Source organism: Carcharodon carcharias, chromosome 15 (genome assembly GCF_017639515.1).
Source record: "Carcharodon carcharias isolate sCarCar2 chromosome 15, sCarCar2.pri, whole genome shotgun sequence".
NCBI classification, from domain to species: Eukaryota; Metazoa; Chordata; class Chondrichthyes; order Lamniformes; family Lamnidae; genus Carcharodon; species Carcharodon carcharias.
In genome coordinates, this window is record NC_054481.1 from 58,963,709 (window position 1) to 58,979,664 (window position 15,956).

The 15,956-nt window shown below is 42.4% G+C and overlaps 1 protein-coding gene across 1 annotated transcript in view; it reads left to right on the forward strand.

The window, feature by feature from the left end:
- Positions 1-15,956, forward strand: part of LOC121287759 (voltage-dependent calcium channel gamma-3 subunit) — a 36,470-nt gene that overhangs the window by 6,909 nt on the left and 13,605 nt on the right. The gene's annotated exons all lie outside the window — the stretch shown is intronic.

The window sequence follows — 15,956 nt, forward strand, 5'->3', positions numbered from 1 at the left end:
CAGGTAATTCTGTTTTAATCATCGATGTACAGGTTTGTATGTTCCTATTCTCTCACTGTGTCCTCCTGGGAATCCTGGGCATTGTTACTTTGTTGCTATGTAACGTACTAATTGCTTGATAAGACAGCAGTAAAGATAACCCAGTGCCTTGAGTGGTATGAAGTATGAGAACAAAAGGGTAATGCTTGATCCTTGACAAATAATTGGTTAGGCCAAAGTTAGAACATTGCGTCCAGTTTGATTCTATTTTATAAGACAATGGAGCGAGTGCAGAAGAAATTTACTGACCCCAGGGATGTGTTTTATTGGTGAGGAGAGACCAGAGAAACTGGCTTTTTATTCATCAAGCACTATATGTTAAGAGGAGATCTAACAGAGGTGCTCGAAATTATGATGTCTTTCCCTATTAACCGTATCAAAATCTACTTCCACTGGTTGGTGAGTCAGTGATTTGAAAGAATACATTTACAATCACTATTACATAGAATAGAATACAATTCTGCAGAATGTACAGCACTGCATGCCATTCTGTCCAAATGGTCCATGTCAGTGCTAATGGTCCATGTCAGTGCTAATGCTTCACATGAACCTCCACCTCCCCCTTTTGTCTAATCCCATCTGTATAACCTTCTATTTCTTTTTATTCTTTGTGTGCTTATTTAGATTTCTCTTAAATGTATATATGCTATTTGCCTCAACTGCATGTTATGGCAGCAAGTTCCACGTACTCGCCACTATCTGGATAAAGAAGTTTCTTCTGAATTCCCTATGGACTATCTTCTATTTATGGTCCTTACTTCTGATCTAAGTCACGGGTGGAAACATCTGCTCTATATCTAAAAGAACAAAGGAAGCAGCTAGGAGATCCTCAATACAGAGCCAGACCCCAAGATACAGAAAAGCCACTGATAACAATTATAACCAGTAAAATAGCTGGATATAATTTTTAGTTCCAGCTGAGGATTATAAGGCTCACTATAAACAGAAGGAATTGAATATTGTGCAAACCTTAATCATTCCCGAGCTGTTAGGATAATCAGAATATCAAGTCCAGAAAGGCAACTAGGTAATTAGTCATTGTCCAAAAAAGACCATAGGCATCTCTTTGTTAAAGAAAAGTGGTTTTATAGCTTAAGAAGCACCAATCCATATCAAGAATAGGACAAGGTAAAGAGGCAGCCTCCTGCATGAACTACCAGAGCCAGTACAGGGATTGAACCCGCACAACTGGCATCATTCTGTACCACATTCTAGCTATCTAGCCAACTAGGCTAACTAATCCTAACTGAAAGGCAACTGGGGAAGGGAATAAGGAGGATTATATGAGAGTGGAGGAAGAGTTTGGAGTTCTCTTTTCTTCATATTATGTGAAAAGGAGACATTTGTCAAAGATCTCTGTAGGAAAGAAACATGAGAGGTGTCACTCAGTAAAATTACTCAAAATTATATTATGTCATAATTGTACAATTCAGTGCTATGTCACTATGAATGAGATGAGCAGAACACAGCAGCTGCTGATGTTTACTGCGACACACTCAGTGTGAACAAGTTGTGTAAAGTTGGGTCACAAATGGGATCCATGTGATCTATGTCAATTCTGATCTCAGGTGAGTTTATAAACCAGCTTTGCATGTGATCTACTTATTTGATTAGTTTAAAATTTAAAGTATTCCATTTATTATAAACTTTAGTATCAGAAAAATATGTTGTTGATAAAAATAGAGTCAGAGCCTTTGCCACAGAAGTAATAATATTTACCAAATGTTATCGCAACTGCCAGTAAAACAACAACTGATCAGCATCCTCATTTACAGACCAATCCATGCCGGAACTGAGTCCCCTGGTGAGATACACAGTAATTATTCCCCAGTATCTCTTCCACTTTGTGTGCATTGCTATAACTCAAAACAGATGGTCACTGAGCAATCCTTCCATTGGATGGTCCAACCCATTCTGCTTCACCCAAGCCCCCATCCCCATCGACCCACCCTAGGCACTGGATGTGTGTTATACACAGTGAAGGGTCAGCACCAGTTCAATTCAATTAGCAACACATTCCTCAATTGGCCTTGCTCTCTGTTAGATAGCCTGGAATATACATTTGTTACTCATTCACTAGATATTCTGTTCACATCTCTGCTTTAACATTGATAAATCCCGTCATTATCCTTTCCTCCCATATTGTACTGGCTTTTAAAACCTAAGCTGGGCGTCACCTAAAATCTACTTGCTGATTTATCTTGTCTTCTGTTTTATTCTTTTCAAACTTGGTGCTACACTTATGATGGGCCTTGACCCTGGGTTTCCCAATTAATCACAGGTCTAGGAGGCAATGGGCACAAGTTTGTCAAGCCAAGGAACAGGAAGCAGCCACACTACCTTTAATTATTGTGACAAACATTCTAAATTCTGGAAATCTGAAATAAAAAAATAAAACGCTGGGAACATACCGCAAATCAGGTAGCATCTGTGGAGACAGGCTTCACGTTTCAAGTCGATGACCCTTCATCACAACCAGTTTCTTTGTCAACAGATCCTGCCAGACCTTCTTCTAATCATTCATGAGATATGGGCATCACTGTCCAGGCCAGCATTTATTGCCCATCCCTAATTGCCCTTGAGAAGGTGCTGATGAGCTGCCTTCTTGAATTACTGCAGTTCATGTGGTGTAGGTACACCCACAGTGCTGTTAGGGAGGCAGTTTCAGGATTTTGACCCTGCGACAGTGAAGGAACTGCAAAATATTTCCAAGTCAGGATGGTGAGTGACTTGGAGGGGAACTTCCAGTTGGTGGTGTTCCCATGTGTCTGCTGCCCTTGTCCTTCTAGATGGTAGTGATCATAGGTTTGGAAGGTGCTGTCTAAGGAGGCTTGGTGAGTGGCTGCAGTGCATCTTGTAGATGGTACACACTGCTGCCATTGTGTGTCAGTGGTGAGGGACTGAAATGTTTGTGGATGGGGTACCAATCAAGTGGGTTGCTTAGTCCTGGATGGTGTCATGCTACTTGATAGCTAGGTGCTGCACTCATCCAGGCAAGTGGAGAGTTTTCCATCACACTCCTCACTTATGCCTTGTAGGTAGTGGACAGGCTTTGGGGAGTCAGGAGTTGAGTTACTCGTCGCAGGATTCCTAGCCTCTGATCTGCTCTTGTAGCCACTATTTATATGGCTAGTCCAGTTCAGTTTCTGGTCAATGGTAACCCCCAGGATGTTGAGAGTGGGGGATTCAGCAATAGTAATGTCATTGAATGTCTTGGGGCAATGGTTAGATTCTGTCTTGTTGGAGATAGTCATTGCATGGTACTTGTGTGGTGCAAATGTTCCTTGCCACTTGTCAGCCCAAGCCTGAATATTGTTCAGGTCTTGCTGCATTTGGACATGGACTGCTTCAATATCTGAGTCGCCGCAAATGGTGCTGAACAATGTGCAATCATCAGCAAACATCCCCACTTCTGACCTTATGATGGAAGAAAGGTCATTGATGAAGCAGCTGAAGATGGTTGGGGGCCTAGGACACTACCCTGAGGAGCTCCTGCAGTGATGTCCTGGAACTGAGATGATCGACCTCCAGCAATCACAACCATCTTCCTTTGTGCTAGGTATGACTCCAACCAGTGGAGAGTTTTCTCCTGATTCCCATTGACTCCAGTTTTGCTAGGGCTCCTTGATGCCACACTCGGTTAAATGCTGCCTTGATGTCAAGGGCAGTCACTCTCACCTCACCTTGGGAGTTCAGCTCTTTTGTCTGTACTTGGAATTGAGTGGCCCTGGCAGAACTCAAACTGAGCATCAGTGAGCAGGTTATTGCTAAGCAAGTACCGCTTGATAGCACTGTTGATGACCCCTTCCATCACTTTACTGATGATTGAGAGTAGACCGATGGGGTGGTAATTAATCGGGGTGGATTTGTCCTGCTTTTTGTGGACTGGACATACCTGGACAATTTTCCACATAGTCAAGTAGATGCCAGTGTTGTAGCTGTACTGGACCAGCTTGGCTAGGGGCATGGCAAGTTCTGGAGCACAAGTCTTCGGTACTATTGCTGGAGTACTGTCAGAGCCCATAGCCTTTGCAGTATCCAGTGCCTTTAGCTGTTTGTTGATATCACATGGAGTGAATCGAATTGGCTGAAGACTGGCATCTATGATGCTAGGGACCTCCGGAGGAGGCCGAGATGGATCATCCACTCAGCACTTCTGGCTGAAGTTTGTTGCAAATGCTTCAGCCTTATTTTTTGCACTGACGTGCTGGGTTCCCCCACCATTGAAGATGGGGATATTTGTGCAGCCTTCTCCTCCAGTGAGTTAATTGTCCACCATCATTCACGACTGGATGTGGCAGGACTGCAGAGCTTAGATCTGATCTGTTGATTGTGGAATCACTTGCTGCTTATGCTGTTTGGCATGCAAGTAGTTTCACCAGGTTGACACCTCATTTTTAGGCACACCTGGTGCTGCTCCTGACATGCCCTCCTGCACTCTTCCTTGAAACCTCTGGCTTGGTAGAGTGGGGAATATGCCAGACCATGAGATTACAGATTGTGGTTGAGTACAATTCTGCTGACCCACAATGCATCATAGATGCCCAGTCTTGAGTTGCTAGATCTGTTCGAAATTTATCTCCACAAGGACTGTGCGGTGGTCACTCCACCGATACTGTCATGGACAGATGCATTTGGGGCAGGAAGATTGGTGAGAATGAAGTCAAGTATGTTTTTCCCTCTTTTTGGTTCCCTCCTCACCTGCCATAGACCCAGTCTAGTAGCTATGTCCTTTAGGACTCGGCCAGCAGTGGTGCTACCAAGCCACTCTTGGTGATAGACATTGATGCCCCCAACCAGAGTACATTGTGCCCTTGCCACCCTCAGTGCTTTCTCCAAGTGATGTTCAACATAGAGGTGTACTCATTCATCAGCTGAGGGGGGACAGTAGGTGGTAATCAGCAGAAGGTCTCCTTGCCCATGTTTGACCTGATGCCATCTGACTTCATGGGGTGTGGAGTCGATATTGAGAACTCTCAGGGCAACTCCCTCCCAACTGTATATCACTGTGCCACCACGTCTGCTGGGTCTTTCCTACTGATGGGACAGGAGTTACCATGGGATGATGTCTGGGACATTGTCTGTAAGGTATGATTCCGTGAGTATGACTATTGCTTGACTAGTCTGCAAGACAGTTCTCCCAATTTTGGCACCAGCCCCCAGATGTTAGTAAGGAGGACTTTGCAGGGTTGACAGGGCTGATTTTGCCATTGTTTCCGGTGCTGAGGTTGGCTGTTCAGTTCCATTCTCTTTAGGCTTCATAGCCATTTGACATAGCTGAGTGGCTTGCTATGCCATTTCAGAGGGCCTGGTGTCACATGCAGATTTCCTTCCCTAAAGGGCATTAGTGAATGAGATGAGTTTTTACACCAACCGACAATGGTCTTCATTCAACTCTTAATTCCAGATTTTTAAAAAAATTGAATACAAATTTCACCAACTGCTGGATTTGAACCCAGGTTCCCAGAGCATTACCCTTTATTTCTGGTCCGTGATAATACCACTATGCCACTGCCTCCCCTAACCAGCTGCATGTTTCAAGCATTTTATGTTTTTAATTTCCTATATTGCGTCTATATTGGGTGGTTAATGCAAATCAGATAAATGAGGAGATGTTACAAGGATTCACATCATAAGAGTCCCAAATTGTGGATCTGAGAACCTAAGGAAGTATTACTACAACCCATGTTACAGGATTTAGTGACTATGAATCAGAGATTGTGTCTATAGCTTGTAAAGATAAGCTATTTGGCTCAGTCACTTGGCTCAGTGATAGGATTCTTGCCTCTAATAACATAAAGTTGTGGTCGCAAGCCCCACTCCGGAGATTTGGAAAAACTTGTTAACTCAGTGGAAGTTAATGTACCAGAGAGATGGGTTTGAGTGAGAAAGTTGAAATACTGGAGGGATGTTCTTTGATCGACTTCAATTATCCCTGACTGGCCTCGTCTTCTATACTGAAAACAAAAATTAATGCAGATATTTAAGAATAATTTAAACAATCTCTTTGTCGGATCCTCACCACCCCACCTCTGCCAGTAAATGCTGCCCCTCAGCCTGATACCAGAAGAGCATAACTGGGTGAACAGAGTCCTTCAGATGTTATTTCTTGATGATCAATTGACCAGTTGGTGTATTGGAAGATCTGGAGCAGTTCTCCAACTGCCCCCAGCCATAGACAAGAGCTGTTATTGAATTTTCCATTGCAGTTGGCAAAAGAGGTTACTTTAATGGAAGTCACGAAGTTAGTCAACTAAATGTGCCACTGAAATTTGTCGATTAATGTAATCATTATTGAACGCTCAATATTATTGTCAGCTGGTGAGTCACACAAATAGGGTGCTTCATATGGCCTGGGGTTTTATTAAATGACTTCAGTCCCTCCCCAGTAAAATAAAACCAGGTCATGAATCAGTGACAGCCTGAGACCCTGACTCGCCACAAACACAGCCGTACACAGTCACTTCTTCAGAGCAGACCCCAGCTGACTATCAAATAAAGTCAAACCTGTCAGCCCTTCCCCAACAAGAGAAGAATTAAAAACATATTAAACTTATCTGTATTGATTTAAGCGACATTTTGGGTCATGAAACAGTTTTTTATTTTGATAGGAAGCCCAAGCTGATACAAGCAAAAAGTTAGGAGGGGAGACAACATTAAGTGGGTTTTATTCAATCTTGGAATTCGATCTCACTGGCAAAGCCGGTATTCATTGCCCATCATGAATTGCCCTGAGTAGGTGGTGACACAACAGGGTGGCTTGCCAGACAACTTCAGAGGGTAGTTAGAAGTCAATCATGTTGGGGTAGGACTGGAGTCATATAAAGGCCCAGACTGGGTAAGATTTGGAATAGAAAACAATGATTAGACGGTATCAGACACGGGTTTTAAAAGCTGTCAGCTGGAGGAAGAAAGGAAAGTCTGTCTGAATTACTGATCAGCTCTATCAATTACCCAAAACACAACAGCGTAGTAACAAGACACAGGATTGTGTGAGAATGCTCAACGCCTATGTTGAAAGTATGCCAATTCTCAATACTGAAGAAAGATTTTAACTGTGGTCAGGACTAAAATGATTGTCTACGAACCAACTTGACTACCCCATTCCTAAACCAAGCAGGTTAGAGGCAGTCTCCACTAACCGCAACATAACACCAATTAAAAGTTAGCTGAATTTAATGACATAGGATATTTATTGTTCTTCGGTCCAAATCTATTTCTATCCAAAATTCAGTTCCAGAAAAATTGTTGCTGTTCAGCTAATCAATTATCTGTAATCACACATAAATTCAGCTTCACAACTGATTTGACAAGCAGCATCTGTTCTACCCAGGGATCATTAAACCAGCGTAAGTTAAAGAGGCCCAGTTTTATGAATAGTTAAAACCAGGAGTGGTAGTAAAATTCTCACACACAGTCAGTGCTGCAATATTTAATCATAAAAAACATAGAAAATTTACAGCGCAGAGGGAAGCCATTCAGCCATCATGTCTGTGCCAACCATAAAACAGCTACCCAGCCTAACCCCACTTTCCAGCTCTTGGTCTGTAATGTTATAGGTTATGACATTTCAATCGAATATTCAGTTACTTTTTAAGTGTGATAAGGGAACCTGCCTCAAACACCCTTTCCGGCAGTGAGTTCCAGATTCCCACCATCCTCTGGGTGAAACAATTTCTCCTCAACTCCCCTCTAATTCTTCTCCAAATTACTTCAAATCTACACCCCACCGTTGTTGACCTCTCTGCTAACTGAAATAGGTCCTTCATAGCCACTCCATCCAGGGACTTCATAATTTTGTGCACCTCAATTAAATATTCCCTCAGCCTCTTATGTTCTGAAGAAAGCATCCCAGCCTATTCAATCTTTCCTCAAAACTAAAATTTTCCATTCCTGGCAACAACTTTGTAATTCTTCTTTAATACAATCACATCCTTCCTGTATTGCAGAGACCAGTACGCAGTTCACTGGCTGCAGTTTAGCTGGTGTTTTATACAGTTCCAGCATAACCGCTCTGTTCTTATACTCTGTCTCGGCCAATAAAATGATTTTTGGTGTACCAAATATAGCACAGAAGGAGGCATTCAGCCCACCAAGTCCATAGAGCAATCCAGTCAGTCCCATTCCCCTACTCTATCCCTGTAGGCCTGCAAATTTATTTTTTTCAAGTCCCCTTCCAGTTTCCTTTAGAAATCATTGATCGTCCCTGCTTCCACCACACTCAGAGGCAGTGAGTTCCAAGTCATTACTGCTCACTGTGTAAAAAAAATTCTTCCTTACATCTCTAGCCCAAAACCCATAAATCTGTATGCCCATATCTTGCACCATCAGCTATTGGGAACAGTTTTTCCTTGACTACCTTATCCAAACCTGTCATAATCTTATATACCTCTATCAAAACTCCCCCTCAATTTCCTTTTCTCCAAGGAAAACAATCCCAGCTTCGCCATCTAATCTTGTAACTAAAATCCCTCAACCCTGGAACTATTCTGGTAAATCTCCCCTGTGCCCGCTCAAGGACCCTTACATCCTGTATGCCTTCTTAACCACTTTATCCACTTGTCCTGCTACCTTCAGGCTTCTGTGAAATATTGTGTATTCCCTTGCTCAGTTTGCCCTCTCCAAATGCATTACCCCTTGCTTCTTTGAATGACTTCCATCTGCCATTTTTCTGCCCACCTGACGTTGATATCTGCTGTTTTCTTCACAATCAACAACATGGCCAATTTCTGTATTATCCACGAACTTCTAAGTCATCTCCCTTCATTTAAATCTAAATCATTCCCTTGAACAGGAAGGGAACCAGCGCTGAGCCCTGCAGAACCCCTCTGGAAACAGCCTTTCAGTCGCAAAAACATCGAAAACCATTACCCTTTGCTTCCTGCTATTGTGCAAATGTTGGATCCAACTTGCCACTACTGCTTGGATCCCATGTGTTTTAACTAGGTCTGCCTTGTGGGTCCTTATCAAAAGCCTTGCTGAAATACACATACATCAAATGCACTACCCTTATTCATCCTCCTTCTTACCTCCTCAAAATATTCAATCAAGTTAGTCAGGCACAAGCTTTCCTAAACAAGTCATGCTGATTAATCAATGCCTTTGTAAATGATGGTTTATGCTGCATTTCAGAGGTTCCTCCAATCATTTTCCCACCAGCCCACTAGGCTGACAGGACTGCAGTTACTTGGTCTATTCCTTCCTCCTTTTTTAAATGATGGTAGAACGTTAGCTGTCCTCCGGTCCTCTGGCATCACACCTGTAGCCAGACAGGATTGAAAAATGACGGTCAGAGCCTTCACCTTTTCTTCCCTTGTTTCTCTTAGCAGGCTAGATATATTTCATCTGGGTCTCGTGATTTATTTCAAGGATGCTAAGCCATTATATTTACTCCATTACAATGTTTACCCCATCCAATATTTCACATTCCTCCTCCTTAACTATAATGTCTGCTCTATCTCTTGCTTTTGTGAAAACAGATGAAAAGTGGATGAACCCCAGTGGAGGTTGGAGAGCAGTGTAGAACATTGTCTTGTGGTTCAGTTTTATTCAATTCTGCTCAGTAACTTGGTGCTTGGAACTGATATTTCTAACAAGGCATCATAAACCAAAATTGACTTGCAAGGATGTTATTTATCCTGCACAGTGAGGGAAGACTCATCTAAGTTGTCAGTGAAGCTCAGCTGGATTACAATTGAAATTTTTGATTAGATTACAACATTGAATCTCATTCCTTATATTAAACATTTTCTAGAGATTTACGGCCATGCTCTTTCTCTATAGCCCCGCAATTTCTGTTTCATTGTGTCAAATAGTTGGAATTTGAGATGAATCTGATCTTAGTTTATTATTGTAAATTGGAAATTGTGTTTAGAATCCAAATTTGAGAGGAAATACCAAGGAACTTCTTATGTGAAAATTAAAAAGTAACCCCTGAAACTCAAAAAGTAGCCCTTGAGAAAATTTCAAGAAAAGCCCTTGAAAAAAACAGAAATATTTTGACCCTTGCTTCTGAATTTATGCTCAGGTTTCTATTCTCCCTACCGAGCTAATTTAAACATCATGATCAAAACATCCTACCACAATATTGATCCTGGACCTGTTGAGGTGCAAACCTGTCCAGCTTTTACAGGTCTCTCCGCCACCAGAACTAGTTCCAATGCTCCAGCAATCTAAAGTCCTCCCCTGCACCATCTTCCCAGCCACACATTCAGCTGCACTGTCCTCCTGCTCCTGTACTCACCAACTCATAGCATTGGCAGTAATCCAAAGATTACTACCTTTGAAGTCCTTTTTTTATTTCTTAGCTGCCTGCAGGACCTCACCCCTCTTTCCAACTGTGTCATTGGTATCAATATTGATCATGACCTCTTGCTGTTCACCACCCCCACCCCTCCCTTCAGAACGCTCTGCAGTTGCTTAACGACATATTGGACCCTGCACCAGGGAGGCAACAAGCCTCCTGGAGTCATATCCACAAATTCATAAATACCTATTTATTATCCTAACTATTGAACCTCCTATCACTATTCCTTTCCTGACGTTCCTCCTCCCTACCCATACAGCTGATCCACCCATGGTTATATCCCCCTGAGGAATCATCAACCTCACCAGTCTTCTCCTTCTTCTTAGGCAGTCCCTTGGGATCCAGGATGAGTAGCTTTCACTCCAGTTCGATTGGTTCTGAGATGGCTGTTAAATCCATGCGCAATCTACAGACTCTGCCACATGTGGGGCAATCGTGCTTGAATGGTTGAGTAGATGGATTGTTTGGAGGTTTGTGCAGTCTGTCCAATGCCTAGACGATGACAAGGGCCTTTCACTAAACACCTGGAAAACTATGGTCTTCATCCACAGCACAACACTTCCCCCCTCGTCGATTAAGATCAATCGCAAGATCCTGGAAAATATGGATAATTTTACATATTGTGGGAGCCTGCTCTGGGCGAAGGTAGACATAAATGACTGAAATTTATCATTGCCTTCAATGTCCTAGCTTAGCCTTCGGCCGATGAGGTAAAGAGTATTTGAGGGCCAGGATCTCAAACCCTAGACTAAGGTTTACAGGGGGACGCAGTCTCTCAATGTATTCAATGCCTTCCCAAATAAGCAATCTCCATTTGGTCAGTCACAAGCCAGGGTCTCTCATTAGTTGGCTGGAATGTTTGACCTCTTTGGAATGCTTAAAGGACATTTCTGAAGCATTTCTACAATCCTCCTGGGAGTCTTCTGCTGTGACTGAGTTCCAAGTAGTGCAGTTGCTTCAGGAGTCTGGTGTCAGACATGTCCTGACCAGCTTGGGAGAGGACACTGCTGTTGGACTGCCTTTCCTGGCACCAAATTTGGAGGATCTTTCGAAGGCACCGTTGGCGGTACTTCTCTAGTGCTTTAAGGTGTCTGCTTAGGTTGCCCAGGTCTCTGAGAAATTTAGGAGCATGGGAATCATTGCTGCCCTGTAAACTATGACCTTGGTCTTGGGCTTGAGATCCTGGTTCTCAAATACTCTTTTCCTCAGTTGGCCAAAGGCTGAGCTGGCACATTGAAGGTGATGATGAATTTCATCAATTATGCCTACCTTCATCCAGAGCAGGCTCCCAAGATATGAAAAGTTATCCATATTTCCCGGGATCTTGCTGTTGATCTTAATCGATGAGGGGAAAGTGTTTTGCTGTGGATGAAGACCTTGGTATTCCAGGTGTTTAGTGAAAGGCCCATTTTCTCATATGCTTTGGAGAATGAGTTGACAATGGCCTGCAGTTCAGTTTCTGAGTGAACGCACACACAAGTACTATCTGCATACTGAAGCTCTATGGCAGAGGTTGAAGTGAATTTGGTTTTGGATTGAAGTCTGTGGGTAATTTGCTGGAGGTGAGATGCATTATTGCAACGAGGAAAATCGGAGAAGTGAGTTGCTGCAAAGACACAGCCTTGTTTGACCCCAGTTTTCAGTGAAATGGGGTCTGTGGTGGTTCTGTTGGTGAGAATCACAACTTGCATGTCATCATGGAGTAGCAGAGGACGGTGACAAATTTCTGAGGGCAGCCAGATTTGAGGAGGACCAGTATTCAGAACTGAGAGTATGGGTTAGGGAGTAAGATGCACTCACGGGACTTCTACACTACTTGCCTAGACCTCCTCGAGTGTCCTGTCCTGTTATACACAGTCAATGCTGGGACATATATGAACGTATATATGAACTTACGAATTAGGAACAGGAGTAGGTCACGCGATCCCTCGAGCCTGCTCCGCCATTCAATAAGATCATGGCTAATCTGACTGTAACCTTAACCCCACATCCCCACCTACCCTCGAAAGCCTTTCACCCCATTGTTTATCAAGAATCCATCTAGCTCTGTCTTAAAAATACTCAAAGACTCTGCTTCCATTGCCTTTTGAGGAAGAGGCCAGGGCTGGAAAATTGCAGCCTCCAGGAAAAATTGCATAGGCTATGGTTGTTTTCTTTAGAACAAAGCAGGCTGAGGGGCGATCTAATTGAAGTGTACAAAATTATGAGGGGCCTAGATAGGGGAGACTGGAAAGACCTATTACCCCTCGCTGAGGGGTCAATTACCAGGGGGCATACATTTAAGGTGACTGGTAGAAGGATTAGAAGGGACATGAGGAAAAACCTTTTCACCCAGAGAGTGATGGATATCTGGAATTCACTGTCTAAGCTGGTGGTTGAGGCTGAAATGCTCAACACATTTAAAAGGTACCTGGATCTGCACCTGAAGTGCTGTAACCTGCAAGGCTACGGACCAGATGCTGGAGAGTGGGATTAAAATTGAGCGACTAGTTTCTATATTCCTCTTTTGTTGGCTGGTGCAGACATGATGGACTGAATGGCCTCTTTCTGTACCGTAACATTTCTATGGTTCTAAGAGGGTTCCAAAGACTCATGACCCTCCGAGAGAAAAAAAATCCCCTCATCTCTGTCTTAAATGAGTGACCCTTTATTTTTAAACAGTGACCTCCTAGTTCTAGATTCTGCCACAAGAGGAAACATCCTCTCCACATCCACCCTGTCAAGACCCCTCAGCATCCTAAATGTTTCAATCAAGTCACCTCTTACTCTTCTAAACTCCAGCAGATACAAGCCTAACCTGTCCAGCTTTTCCTCATAAGACAATTCCATTCCATCCCATTCCAGGTATTAGCCTAGTAAACCTTCTCTCAACTACTTGCAACATATTTACATCCTTCCTTAAATAAGGAGACCAGCACTGTACACAGTACTCCAGATGTGGTCTCACCAATGCCTTGTATAACTGAAGGATAACCTCCCTACTTTTGTATTCAATTCCCCTCACAATAGATGATACCATCCTATTAGCTTTCCTAATTACATGCTGTACCTGCATATTGACATTCTGCCATTCATGCACTAGGTCACCCAAATCCCTCTGTACCTCAGAGCTCTGCAATCTCTCACCATTTAGATAATATGTTTCCTTTTTATTCTTCCAGCCAAAATGGACAATTTCACATTTTCCCACATTATACTCCATTTGCCAGATCTTTGCCCATTCACTTAACCTATCTATATCCCTCTGTAGCCTCCTTATGTCCTCCTCACAACTCACTTTCCTACCCATCTTTGTATCATCAGCAAATTTAGCAACCACACCTTTGGTCCCTTCATCCAATTCATTTATATGAATTGTAAGAAGTTGAGGCCCCAGCACTGATCCCTGTGGCACACCACTCATACATCTTGCCAACCAGAAAAAAACCTTCTGGAAATCTAAGTACAGTACATCCACCAGTTCCCCTTTATCCACAGCAGATGTTACTTTTTCAAAGAACTCCAATAAATTGGTTAAACACGATTTCCTCCTCACAAAGCCATGTTGAATCTGACTGATTGCCTTGAATTTATCTAAATACCCTGTTATAACATCTTTAAGAATACTGTCTAACATTTTCCTTATGACAGATGTTAAACTAACTGGCCTGTAGTTTCCTGCTTTCTGTCTCCCTCCGTTTTTGAACAAAGGAGTTACATTCGCTATTTTCTTATCGAATAGAACCTTCCCTGAACCTAGGGAATTTCGGAAAATTAAAATGAACACATCAACTATCTCACTAGCCACTTCTTTTAAGACCCTAGGATGAAGTCCATCAGGACCTGGGGACTTGTCAGCCTGCAGCTCCAACAATTTGCATCCAGCCATATCATACACTCAGTCAGTGCTAGGATATTCTGTTCTTTTATCCACACAATCATTGCTGGCATGGTCAGTTTGAACCACAGGCATTGCACAGAAAATAACAGAGCACTGCATTGACAATAAAAGTTGTTTGAGGATGATGTTACACAGGTAGACATGTTATAATATAGAGAAATGGACAGAGTGAGAATGAAAGAGACAGATGTGCAGAGAGCAGAGACTGAAAGGCTGAAGTCTGTCCTGTTGAGTTTTTGGGATCGGACAGCAGCTACCGGCCAGAAGAAAAGGGAAGAAAGCAATATTGGATCAAATGATGGAGAGAAGGACAAAATGCAATCCAAACAGAATTAAAGCAACAGTCTCTTGGAAGGCAGTATCTGGAAAGTGGCAGAGTTAGGTTTAGAGGGAGGAATTGACAATTGGGTTTATACTTGTGAACTAAAATCTAATAAACAGAAGTAAAGTATTCAGCTTCAAAAAGATCTGCCAACTGCAGCCTTGAGACAAAATTTCTTCATCCTTACTTTACTCATTCATCTGTTTAATTTATAATGTGGATGCTGGGTGACACTTGGAGTTTTCAAGACTGAGATCGATAAATTTTTGTCAGGTATAGAAGAGATATGGAGTAAAGATGTATAAATAGAAGTGAAGTCCATGAGGGGCTGAATGATCTATACCTGTTTCTAAAGTAGTTATGTTCTGGTTAATGATTTTCAACTGTTTTCTAGTCTTCACAATACAGTGTTCATTTAGATAATCACTCGACATTATTCTTTTTCTTCTTGCTAATAACCATAGGCAAGTGATGTTAAAGACCTGTCAATCTGAGAAATACACTAGGGGAGGGGCATTAGCAGGAATGAGACCAAGCTGGTTGCATAAGTTTCTGGAACTTAAGATCAAATGAATGTGCTAACCTCACTCAATAGATGCAATTGGTTCTGTTCTATTATCCAGTCCAAAGCTCCAGACCAACATGATTCTCTCTTTAAAAGCTTAAAAGTGTCAGCTGTGGTTCAATTAATAGCACCCCTGCCTCCAAGTCTCTTGGTTCAAGTCCCATTCCAGAGCTTGAGTACAAAAATCAAGGCTGACACTCCAGTACAGTACTGAGGGAGTGCTTCATTGTTAGAGATGCTGTCTTTTGGAATGAGAGGTTAAACTGAGGCCCCATCTGCATGCTTGAGTGAATGTAAAAGATCCCGTGTCACTTTTTTGAAGAAGAGAGGAGGAGTTATCCCTGTGTCCTGGCCAATGTTTATCCCTCAATCAAAATCACATAAAAACAGGTTATCTGGTCATTATCACATTGCTGTCTGTGGGAGTTTGCGTTGTGCTAATTAGGTGCTGCAGTTCCTATATTACCACATTGACCACATTTCAAGAAGTACTTCATTGACTGTAATGTGCTTTCAGATGTCTAGTGGTCGTGAAAAGCTCTTTTATACATACAAGTCTCCAGGCTTTCTGTGGTTCTTATTGGTAAATGAAAGAAAATAGAGTATTCTCCCTACCCCTGTGCTGTAAATAAGTTTAAATCGCACTTCCTTCATTATTTTTCAAATAAAGGCACCATTTGTTGATGATATAAAGCAAGAGGTTGATCCATAAAATAGACTCCAACCACCTGGGATCAAAAGACAAATTACATTTACAGACTGATGGTGTCTGCACTGAATAGGGAATGAAACATCCTTCCTCACATTCTTTTATTCAATATAAAATATTACAAATACTAGCAAT